The sequence below is a fragment of the Sinohyriopsis cumingii genome, chromosome 14 (genome assembly GCF_028554795.1).
Source record: "Sinohyriopsis cumingii isolate HCF-2022 chromosome 14, ASM2855479v2, whole genome shotgun sequence".
NCBI classification, from domain to species: Eukaryota; Metazoa; Mollusca; class Bivalvia; order Unionida; family Unionidae; genus Sinohyriopsis; species Sinohyriopsis cumingii.
In genome coordinates this window covers 54,063,435-54,074,972 of record NC_142974.1, presented here as the reverse complement: position 1 = coordinate 54,074,972, position 11,538 = coordinate 54,063,435, and the positions used below count along the sequence as shown (strand labels likewise).

The window sequence follows — 11,538 nt, the reverse complement described above, 5'->3', positions numbered from 1 at the left end:
CTAGGGACTGAGTTGTTCATTTGATATTAAGGAATATGTATCAGTAATTAAAAGACAAGAAGAAAAATGATAAATGAACCACAGTAAATATAGAACTTAATTATCAAACAGTTGAGTGTCAGTCCGAGCATGGGACTCTTTTTTGTTTGATATTCATCGTAAGTATCTGTTATTTTTATAACAATAAGAAAAATTACAATAAAAATGCCACTTTAATTGTTTAGCAATAGCGATTAAATCACTTTGATGGACTCTTGTTTGTTTGATATGCATCCTAAGTTTGATATTAAAGAATTGGTATGTTTAATAAAAAGGCAACAAGAAGAATAAGATAAATATAGTCCTTACTAGTTGTTAGCCAGTAGAGCATCATTCCCTTCAAGGGACTCTTGTTCATTTGTTATTAAGGAAAAGCTACTTAAAAGACAAGAAGAAGAATTAGAAGAGTCACAACAAATATAGAACTTAATAAATTGGCAAACAGTTCAGTGTCAGCACTACCATGGGTCTCTTGATTGTTTGATATTTGTCATAAGTACATGTACCTGTTATTTAAAGGACATGAAGAAGGAACAAAATAAAAATGCTACTTTTTAATTGTTAACTGTAATGAAATTTTGTTTTCTCTGTTTCTTACAGGGTGCAGCAAAAATGAACTTAGAAGCAGGGAAAAAAAGGAACATCTAGGCCATCAGAAGGATATGTTTGTTCTCCAAGAGGCACCCACTGCCATGCATGTTCTGGAGGTGGGAAATGGTCTGATACAATAGATGCAGTCTTTGAAAGAAAATAATCTGGAATCACATCATTCAATTTATCAGGGGACATTCTTTTCTATTATACTACAACAATGCCATATAAAATGAGATAATGGCACAATAATTCTACCTTCTGTCTTGTAATTTTTGGATAAATCATTATCATGCATGTATATATAATTATTTTTCTTCTATATATCATTGTCAGGGAAGTCTACATTACAGTCTACATGAGACTTCATTGTCATGGAAATCTACAATACAGTCCACATCTGGATTTCAAGATGATGTATTAATTGATAAAGGGAGACAAAAGCAAATATTTATCAGCATAGAATAACATTTATAGTTCAACCAAGGGACATAATTGCATTAGAATACCCTTAACCATTGGACTTCAAAATTAATTGTCATAAGCAAGAGCATTGAATGTAAGAGGTAATATGATTTGATTGTAAATTTCTATTCAAATCTATTCTCATATGACATAATACATATATATATATATATATATATATATATATATATTATATGAGTGTTTGGGTGTTTATGTGTGTGACATTGGTATATGGAGATTGTTTCATAGTATGTGTTGTTTTAATGGCTTTAAATTGATTTCAGATTATCTCCTAATTATCTCGCATAGCTTATGCCTCCTCCACAGTTTCCTCCTATTATGTTCTCTGTGTGTGTGTGTGCGGGGGAATGAGTGCTGTAAAGTGTATCTCTGAAATCCGAGACTACCCAGTGACCTTTATTGATTATACACACTCCATTGATGTGAGATGACACCATTATTTCATTGATTACACAAACTCCATTGATGTGAGATGGCATTACTTCATTGATTATACAAACTCCAAGGATGTGAGATGTTGTACTTTATTGATTATACAAACTCCATTGATGTGAGATGTTGTTACTTTATTGATTACTCAGACTCTACTGATGTGAGATGACAATGTTACTTTATTGATTACACAAACACTACTGAAGTGAGATGACATTACTTTAATGATTATACAAACTCTATTGATGTGAGATGACATTACTTTATTGATTATAGAAACTCTATTGATGTGAGATGACAATGTTACTTTTTTGATTATACAAACTCCATTGATGTGAGATGACAACGTTACTTTATTGATTACACAAATTCTATTGATGTGAGATGATGGTACTTTATTGATCATACAAACTCCACTGATTTGAGATGACAACATTACTTTATTGATTATACAAACTCCATTGATTTGAGATGACAACATTACTTTATTGATTATACAAACTCCATTGATTTGAGATGACAACATTACTTTATTGATTATACAAACTCCATTGATTTGAGATGACAACATTACTTATTGATTATACAAACTCCATTGATGTGAAATGACAATGTTACTTTATTGATTATACAAACTCTATTGATGAGAGATGACATCATTACTTTATTGATTATACGAACTCCATTGATTTGAGATAACATTACTTTTTTGATTATACAAACTCCATTGATGTGAGATGACATTACGTTATTGATTATATGAACTCCATTGATGCGAGATGACAATGTTACTTTAACTGTTACCAAATACATCACCTTTCATTTATCTCTTCCACAGTTTCCAGGGTGTGTCATGTTAAAGGTCTTTTGTCTCCAGGGCATGAGACATTAAAGGTCTTATGTTTCCCATGTTTTTGGATAAGTGAAAGTCCTTGAAATAACAAACAGGACACATACGTAAAAGGGTTTATATCTCCTAGGCTTTGGTTTGGTTTTTATTTTCTTTACTTTTCTTTTCAAAAGGAAATTGTTTCCCAACTTACATATTTATCTGTGAAAGAAGACCACTCTGGTGGTCAAGTGGTTAGAGCATCCGCCTCGGATGCAGGAGGTCATAGGTTCGATCCCTGGCCGAGTAATATCAAAGACTTATAAAAATGGTACTAACAGCTGCCCCGCTTGGCGCTCAGCATTAAGAGGTTAGGGTTAGGACTGATTGACTTGGTGTTAGGATAATGTGACTGGGTGGGACATCATGCTACATGTTTGTTGCATGAGGCTCCAGTTCTATTCATCACTATAAACTGTCACATAGCTGTCAACATATACATTCTATACAACTCATGCTATTATAGTCTATTATGGGATGCATATACTTTAAAGTAACTGCTTTATACTCCTTGTTAATAGTATGTACATGGGTCATTCTATACAATCTCCTGCTATTATAATATATTATGGGATGCATACACTTCAACATAATTGCTTTATACTTCTTGTTAATAGTATGTACATTACACATTCTACACTACCTCAGGCTATTTTAGGATGCATATAATTTGAAGTAATTGTTTCATTTTAATTTACTGGTCTATATTTATATAATTTATTATGGAAATATGTATAGTAACTGGTATGATGGTCAAAAAGAAAAAGTGTACAACTTAATTTTATGTTTCACTCAGTAAAGTTACATAAACATGTTTAGGCAATAATTAACAGTAATAATCAATAAATAACATAGTAATAATCAATAATTAACATTGTAATAATCAACAACAGAATAATAATAATAATAATAATAAGCAGTATTATTTAGTCATGCAAGTGATTTGCTCACAAAATGAAACTCTACCAACCTAATATTTATTGCATTTAAGTAAGTACTGTAAAGAATTGTAAACACAACTCTATACATGTTAGTCATTATAAACAGTTTACACACTTCATCATTAAAGGTTGATAGACATTTTCTACATCTTGCTTGTATCTTTTGATATCTTTAGAGAAATGTAGCACTAAAATTGCCTTCATTTTCATTTTATTTGATATATTATATATACCAATTCTTCTTGTCTCTTTCTATTATTTATCTTTCTTGGCAACTATATTTTTTACAATTATGAAAAGTCCTCATAATGCTGACTTTTGGAAAGCTTAGTCACCAGGACTGGAAGCACTTAAGGAGAGTGTAGGTCTTTCTTTGAACAACGTTTCTTTTCAAACTAATAATTCATGCATTCAATGTTAACCTCTGTATACCTGCAAGGTTATTGGTTAATAGCGAAAAAACATTCCAAACATCTGAACAAGGCTTCACTATCTCCATCACCAGTTTTGAAATAATTTGCACATTTTTATCACCATTGGTTATGTTGTAGATTGACAGGGAGAAACTGTATTTGTCCATAACTACACTTGACTTGTAAATTATACACACTAATCCAGTAATTCATGCAAATATGTATAGTCATCAAATTAAAATACTTAATTAGTCAATTCTCTCTTTTATTTATCTAACTTGAGGAAAATTAGATAACATTCATTTTTATACAAGATTTTCTGAATGTTATTTGTCCATAAATACACTTGATTTGTGAAGTATGCACACTTATCCAGTACTTCAATTCATATACATATGTATAAATAATCATCAAATTAAAATACTTGATTAGTCAATTCTCTTTTATTTATCTAACTTGAGGAAAGTTGGATAACATTCATTTTCAGACAAGATTTTCTGAATGTTATTTGTCCATAAATACACTTGATTTGTAAAGTATGCACACTAATCCAGTACTTCAATTCATATAAATATGTATAAATAATCTAACTGAATTAATATACTTGTTTAGTCAATTCTCTGTTACACTTATCTAGCATGCTTAACATCAGATAACATTCCATTTCAGACAAGATTATTGTGAATGGTCTACCATTAATAATAATAATAATAACAATCATTGTATTTAGCAATAATCCAAGCCATATGTCCATCATATGAAAATTAGTGCAACAATGTTTCAAACGACAAAAATTTTCTCTGGATTTATTTACCTTTAAAAACTGATTCTTTTGGACATAAGAACTTCAATATGCATTTTTCATAAGGTATACATATCTTTACAGGAATGTAACACTAAAATTTACTAAGCATTTATTTGCATATTTAAATGGATTGTTTTACCAAAAATCTTCAATATGCATTTTGTTTTCATGGAACTTACTTTACAGGTATGAAGCACCTTGTGTTAAATTTATTTCAGCTGATAAATGTGAAGTTTTTTCCTATCTGAACTATTTGTGATGACTAAGATATCCTTACTCTTGTCAATGCAAATCACCCTTGGATATGTTGGCACTCCTGTATTTACAACCTGTATCACAGACCCATCTGGAGACAGTTGATGAATGTTGCCAGATTCGTTTCCAACAACATAGATGTTGTCATATCTGTCCACATCTACTCCCGTGGGGTATCTAAGATTGTAAGGGCTGTAGGTAAACTGCTTATTGCCATCCAGGTCAAAACAAAGAAGTGAATTCATATCAAACGTGCTAATATACACTCGTGTTTTCATGTTATTCAGAGCTACACTGTTATAGTTGTAGCGTGAAGAGTCATACTGATGAGTACACTTTACATCTCCTCTTGTGTTAATCAGACTCCATTCACTCTTGTTGTTACCACAGTAACCATGCACAACCATCTCCCCCTTCTCAGCAGCTGCTATTCCATTACATTTATATGTGGTTGTTATCCTTCTGACTGGCCTGATGACATCACCAACCACTGACATAATCTGGATAGCATTTTGATTATACAACGACACTGCCACCTCCTGGTCATCCAGTACACAGATGTTGTATGGTGTACCTGTTAGTATATGATTTGTGATGAACTGATAGGAAGAGCTTAGTAGGATGCATTGGCTATTGTTGTGATCAGCAAGCATCACTCTGTCTCCAGGAACAAATGTGACACCAGTATACCATGGGGTATTAACTGTAGGGACTTTCAGATCAATTACATCAACCCTCTCTACCTGACAGTCCTTCGTTGGCCTCCGTAAACATGTTAGAGGCAGATCGTTAGAGCTGGTTGTAGTTACAACTTTCCCTAAATCAAATAAAGAGACAGACAAAATGGATTGTATAGGATATGCGAATTCAATCTCTAATGTTATTGTGTCAGTTTTCATGTACTTTTCTCCAACTAGATTGCAGTAGGATTGTAACTGCAAGCTCATCTTTTCTGACATTATAAATTTTTGTAAACTGCTCCCATATTTACTTACTGCTTCAAGAAGATAGTGGGAATTTCTCACAGCATGAATTAGTGACAAGCACTGATGATTTTCATCCTGATAATTTCTTCTTTGTAAATTCGGTTTCCCTCTGTCTCCACTCGTTTCTCTAACTTGTCTAGAGCTGCATTTATTTTGTTTCTTACTTCTCTGATTTTGTCGGTCAGTCTATCAACTTGAGGTTTAAGATTATTAACAAAGGCCTCATTCACCTCCATAAACTTCTTTAAATGGATCTCGATTTTTTTCATATCCGCAATTGTGTCGTCTGGCTTGCTGTCACATAGCAGAGCAGGGAGTTCTTTTTTTAAGTCAATCACTTTGGTACAAAGTTTGTGGCCCTCGAAAAAGCATGTACCACAACAGGGAACCTTGTGATCTTTACAGTAGTATTTTATATCTTCTCCATGATGTTCCGAACATGTAAAGCCTTCTGCTAGTTTCATTACATTTTCTGGATTACAGTCTAATTCTTCCACACTAATAATGGTATGATCCTTTGATATTTTCTGTCTCCTATGAACTTTTCGGCAATCTCCGCACATGGCTTCTTTGCAAAATACGCAGAACCCTTCAGCGGGAACAGCGTCACCCTCCGTGTTACAAGCGTCACACAAACGACTTACTTTCGATTCCCCCAAGCCTGACTGTAATACTGTGTTGGTTGGAAACAAAGACGCCCATTCACTTGTCGGTCTATCCTTTATCGAGGGACTTGCAGAATGTCTACATACTGGACACTGAACAAAACACAACTTCGTATGCTTCGTTGCCTCAGTTGTTATGTGAGACTGTAAACACTTCTCACAAAAGGAATGGGCGCACGGCAGCTGTCTAGGTATACTGAACTGTTCCAAACATATTGGACAACAAGGTACATCTTCAGTCTCTATTTTAGCAGCCGCCATTTTAACAAGAAACCATTACATGAACTTGCAAAGAAACGATGACAAATCCACTGTCAATCTATTTGTGCAACCTAATAACAGATACTTCCCTTGAATATCGGTGTTTTAAGTTCAAAGTTTGTATTTGCAAAACATGGGCATTCTCGATTAGTCAATTCCGACATATAAAATTCTCTATTTGTTCCGAGTTTTCCTCCTAGCCGATTCGAACTCTTCCAGAATTCATTATAGAGGATACTTAAGTTTCCAGTTTCTTAGAATCTTTTTTTTTGGGGGGGGGGGTTGTCGCTTATTTTAATACTGGTTTGAGGATAATTTTTTTTTCCCTATATGCTCCATCAATTTGTTTCTCAGCCAAGAATTGTGTTCAAATCTTACTAAATCATATGTTAATATATGATTTCTTCTAAAAGGAACTCACAGTGAAGTTCATGCCATAGGTATTATACTGTAAACAAATCAAGGTTCAATGGGTCAGAAATTCACTTCCGGTCATATAGCAATCTCTCTAAATAAATAAATAAATATTTCACACTTCAATGCATGAAAAATTATATTTTTAAAGGAGAATAGTGAACCCGTCTCTCAAGAGGGAAATCCCTAGCTTATATTGATGATATCATGTCCCATTTCCATTTCCTGTACGTCAGGAAGAGAGAGCAGTGGAAACGCTGAAAGTAACAAATTTAAAATAAAATGTATGCTATCTAAGGAAACTAACAATAATTTCCATCAAATACATTGATCTTATTTCTTTCATAGACATCATTCTTCATTCAGATATATATTATATAGCATCAGCTGAATTACATAGAGAGTAGGCTCAGAAAAGATTTGTGTATAATTTCACTATTATTAATGACAGTAGTTAAACTTAGTCGTGACACTTCAATTAATATTGATATACAATTTTTTTCATATCAAGTTTGCTTTGAATTTGCTTCTTTCATGTTCTAATTAAAAAATAATCATGATATCAGGTTTGATTAACATCTGAAAAGGCCCCAAAACGCTTTTTAAGATTGGATAATCTGAAAAATAAATAGAGGTTTCGCATCTAAAAATAGAATATGGCAACGAGTAATCGGTGCTTTGCATGAGAATTCAAAGAGGAAAATAATATGCAGACCTCAAGAGCTTTCATATTCATGTCCATGGTAATATAAAACTATTTACTGCTGTAGCAGCAGAGGGGGCGAACAGACCGACTTTGGGAGCGTCCAAAAACCGAAATAAGGCTTCTAATTAAAAATATTTCGAGCTGAATATTTGCTTGAAATAACAAATTGAGGATTCTCCGGTTAATTAGACCATTTGTTTTTGTAAATTGCTTTTCTGATCTGAAAACTCGTGAAATTAAAATTACTATTACAAAAAACGAACCAACTTGAGGTCATGCCCCCCCCCCTGCTGCTATTAATTTATCCAAATATTTTATCAAGTCCGATTCGATATCTTGTTCTAGGATCGTGCAAATTTATTGTTATAAACCCGTGCGGAGTAGCTTGCGCTCGTGAAAAGAAGTTTCTGAATTTAATTATATCCATGTCACCGCTGCACCAGGTTTGATGAATATTTCGCAACGTATGTGTATCAACTCCATTAAACACAACTAAAATATTACAGTTATCTCTGATCACTTTTGGTATTTGTGTGTATCGTTGAGTAACATAAATGACATCGATATTTTTATGTCTACCTCGAGAAAAAATCCTAGCTGGATTTGATTGTTTGTCTAGCATCACATCATCGTATACAACTAAATTATTAATAAATCCGTCTATGGAATCAACTGATGGTGCTTCATCAATATCGGTTATAAACTCGATAACATCGTTATCTTTATCTATTTGCGCGTTTTCATTAAAATCCTTAAGCACATTATAACATCGTTGATCATCAACTGACGGGGATACTAAATACAATTTATCCCACTTTAACCATCTCATTATAAGATTGAGTAACAACTGTGTCTTTCCACTTCCAGATGGTCCTATTATTATCATTCTAATTGAATTTGGTAACACAGGATGGTGCTTGACAGGTTCTCGTTTTCTTGTCGCTGAGAAATCAATTATATCCATGCTGTATAAAATATCCATGGATTTATATTGTGTGAAGTGCAGGATGCGTACCCCGACGGATACACTAACAACTATTACCACAAAAAATAACAGATCAGCGGTTACGGGTAAGTGTACGCGGTGTGGTACAAAGAAATTTAAATTTATTCCCGGTGATAATTCAGAGACAAAGTCACCGTTAAAAAAAAGCAACACTGGGGTGATATTGCAGCAAAATTAACAAAATTACCCGGGACTCCGTGGGCTAAATGCCCAGGAGAAAAACACCTACCAGGATATAATTATTGCGGTCCTGGTACTCGACTCGATATTATACTTGATAATCAGGATCAACCAAAACCAGGCGAGGAACCAATAAACGCTATTGATAAAGCATGTCATGCTCATGATGTTGCATATAAAAGCAATGATCTACAGCATAGGCATATTGCAGATGTGAAATTAATTCATGCGCTAGATTCTATAAAAAATAAAAATATCAAAGAAAAATTAGCTAATGGGTTAGTAAGATCCGCGATGAAAGGTAAATTAGCACTAGGGGCTGGTAATATATAAAATGAAATAGATTTATTATTCACCAATTGGATACTGGAAGGATAAAGCAGCAATTAGTAAACTTGCTGATGCAGCAGCGGTTAAACATTCTACTGCTAAAGCGCGGTTATCCAAACAGGCAATATGGCAAATTTACCTACCGCCACCGAAACAAATTCGATTTGCACATTTCAGTGTCAGTGTTCCTAATGAAGTTCATCAAGCCGATATTCTGTTTTTACCACATGATACTGTACGTAGAAAAACGTATAAATACGCGCTAGCTGTTGTTGATGTTGCAATTAGATATAAAGATGTAGAACCGCTATCAGCGAAAACAGCATCTGAGGTAGCCGATGCTTTTAAACGAATTTATCAACAAGGTGGTTTACGATGGCCACAGCTGCTACAGGTTGATCCTGGCAAGGAATTTCTTGGTCCAGTATCATCGCTGATGAAACAACATAATACCAAAATACGACGAGGACATACTGCGATTCATCGTGATCAGGCAATTGTTGAACGATTTAATCGAACACTCGCTGACCGGTTATTTGGATATCAATATGCGAAGGAATTTATTCAGGATACGAGATCTCGTGAATGGGTGGCAAGATTACCAAATGTGATAACTGCGTTAAATAATGAGATTACTCGAACAACCAACATGAAACCTATTAATGCAATTGCAAGCGCGCACAAACCAATACAACGACGTGATTTTTCAGCGCAACCATTATTAGGAAATATCACTGTCAGGTATTTATATGAGACCGGTGAACTTGAAGGTGGTAAAAGAAGAGCGACTGATCCTATTTGGAGTATTACCACACATAGGATATCCACAAGATCATCAGGTAGACCCGCAATCTACAGACTGGATTCAACTGCTCCTCAACGTGGATTTGTACGTGAGAAATTACAGATAATTCCTGATAACACACAATTACCACCCAAATCACTTAACTAGCTCCGTTACGTCGATTACAATCAGCGATTATAAAATCTAACTCAGCATCATTCATGATCAGTCTTGTACAATGTCGTCTGTGATCATATGCTCCTCCTTGTGTAAACTTGCCGATTATTTTTCTAACAAGATCTTTTGTAATCTTGTTCTCGTAATCGGTTTCATCCGAATACTCCTTTTGTTGTGGTAACCAAACTTCGGTTTGTTTTCGATATGATATAATTGCTTCGCTGATCGTCACCGATATTAATATCGCACAATCAAGCATATACCGTAATAACACTACTGGTGTCCACATTTTTTCTGAAAAATATTTTCCAAACCAAACATAACAAATTGGATGAAGTCCTTTAGACATTTCGAATGACTCGATACGAGCAAATCCAGTCGGGTCAAAATCCGGTAATGGTTCATGTATCGATACTCGCATCATTTCGTGCGTCGGATGACCGAATCGCTCAAAATACACAGAACAATCTCCGTATCCAAGAAAACTTCCGGGATAACACGCGACCATATCAACTGAAATAACATCTCTGTGATTGTATTTAGTATTCCACAATCCGCCGTGTCCATATTCGACACAACTGGATACTATGTCATTGAGAAAATCAAACCGTGTTGGTTTCCACGAATTTTTCTTTCTAGCAAAATGAGCCGCAACTGACGGAACAGTAAAACAATTGCTCAATAGTTCGTGTGCAAGATTTTTCATTTTTTCGTAAAGAAGATCTGTTCGATAAATAACGCCATTTGGTCTCACAAACTGATCAAATTTATTTTTTTCTTCCACGCAAGACTGAAATAGCCATACTGACACAGGATCGTTTTTACTTATTTCATTAATAAAATCAAACATTTCTCCGCGGTAAATTTTAACAGTTCGATCTCGTGGATATATTGTTACTGCGTTAGTCCACGCGTGTGCGTTATGATCAATAATTTCGATCGAAGCTCCTTTTGATCTATATTTTGATTCATACAAAATCTCTCCTGTTATCGTCGCTACGGTTATTGGAAATTTTAATTTTTTTCCTAACTCAGCGACATCTTTGCCAGACGCACCGGTATCTTTAACCATTTCTCCTCACGTGTTTATTATTTTACGTCTTTTATCCGTTAGACCGTTTCCACGAGTCGAAACGGTAAAATGTTCTGTTACTCGTTCAGCTACACAATTTATTTTT

General features: G+C 34.3%; 1 pseudogene; it reads right to left on the bottom strand.

Moving 5' to 3' along the window:
- Nucleotides 1-1,926: 1,926 nt before the first annotated feature.
- LOC149783829 (uncharacterized) lies at nucleotides 1,927-6,874 on the bottom strand (annotated as a pseudogene).
- Nucleotides 6,875-11,538: the final 4,664 nt, after the last annotated feature.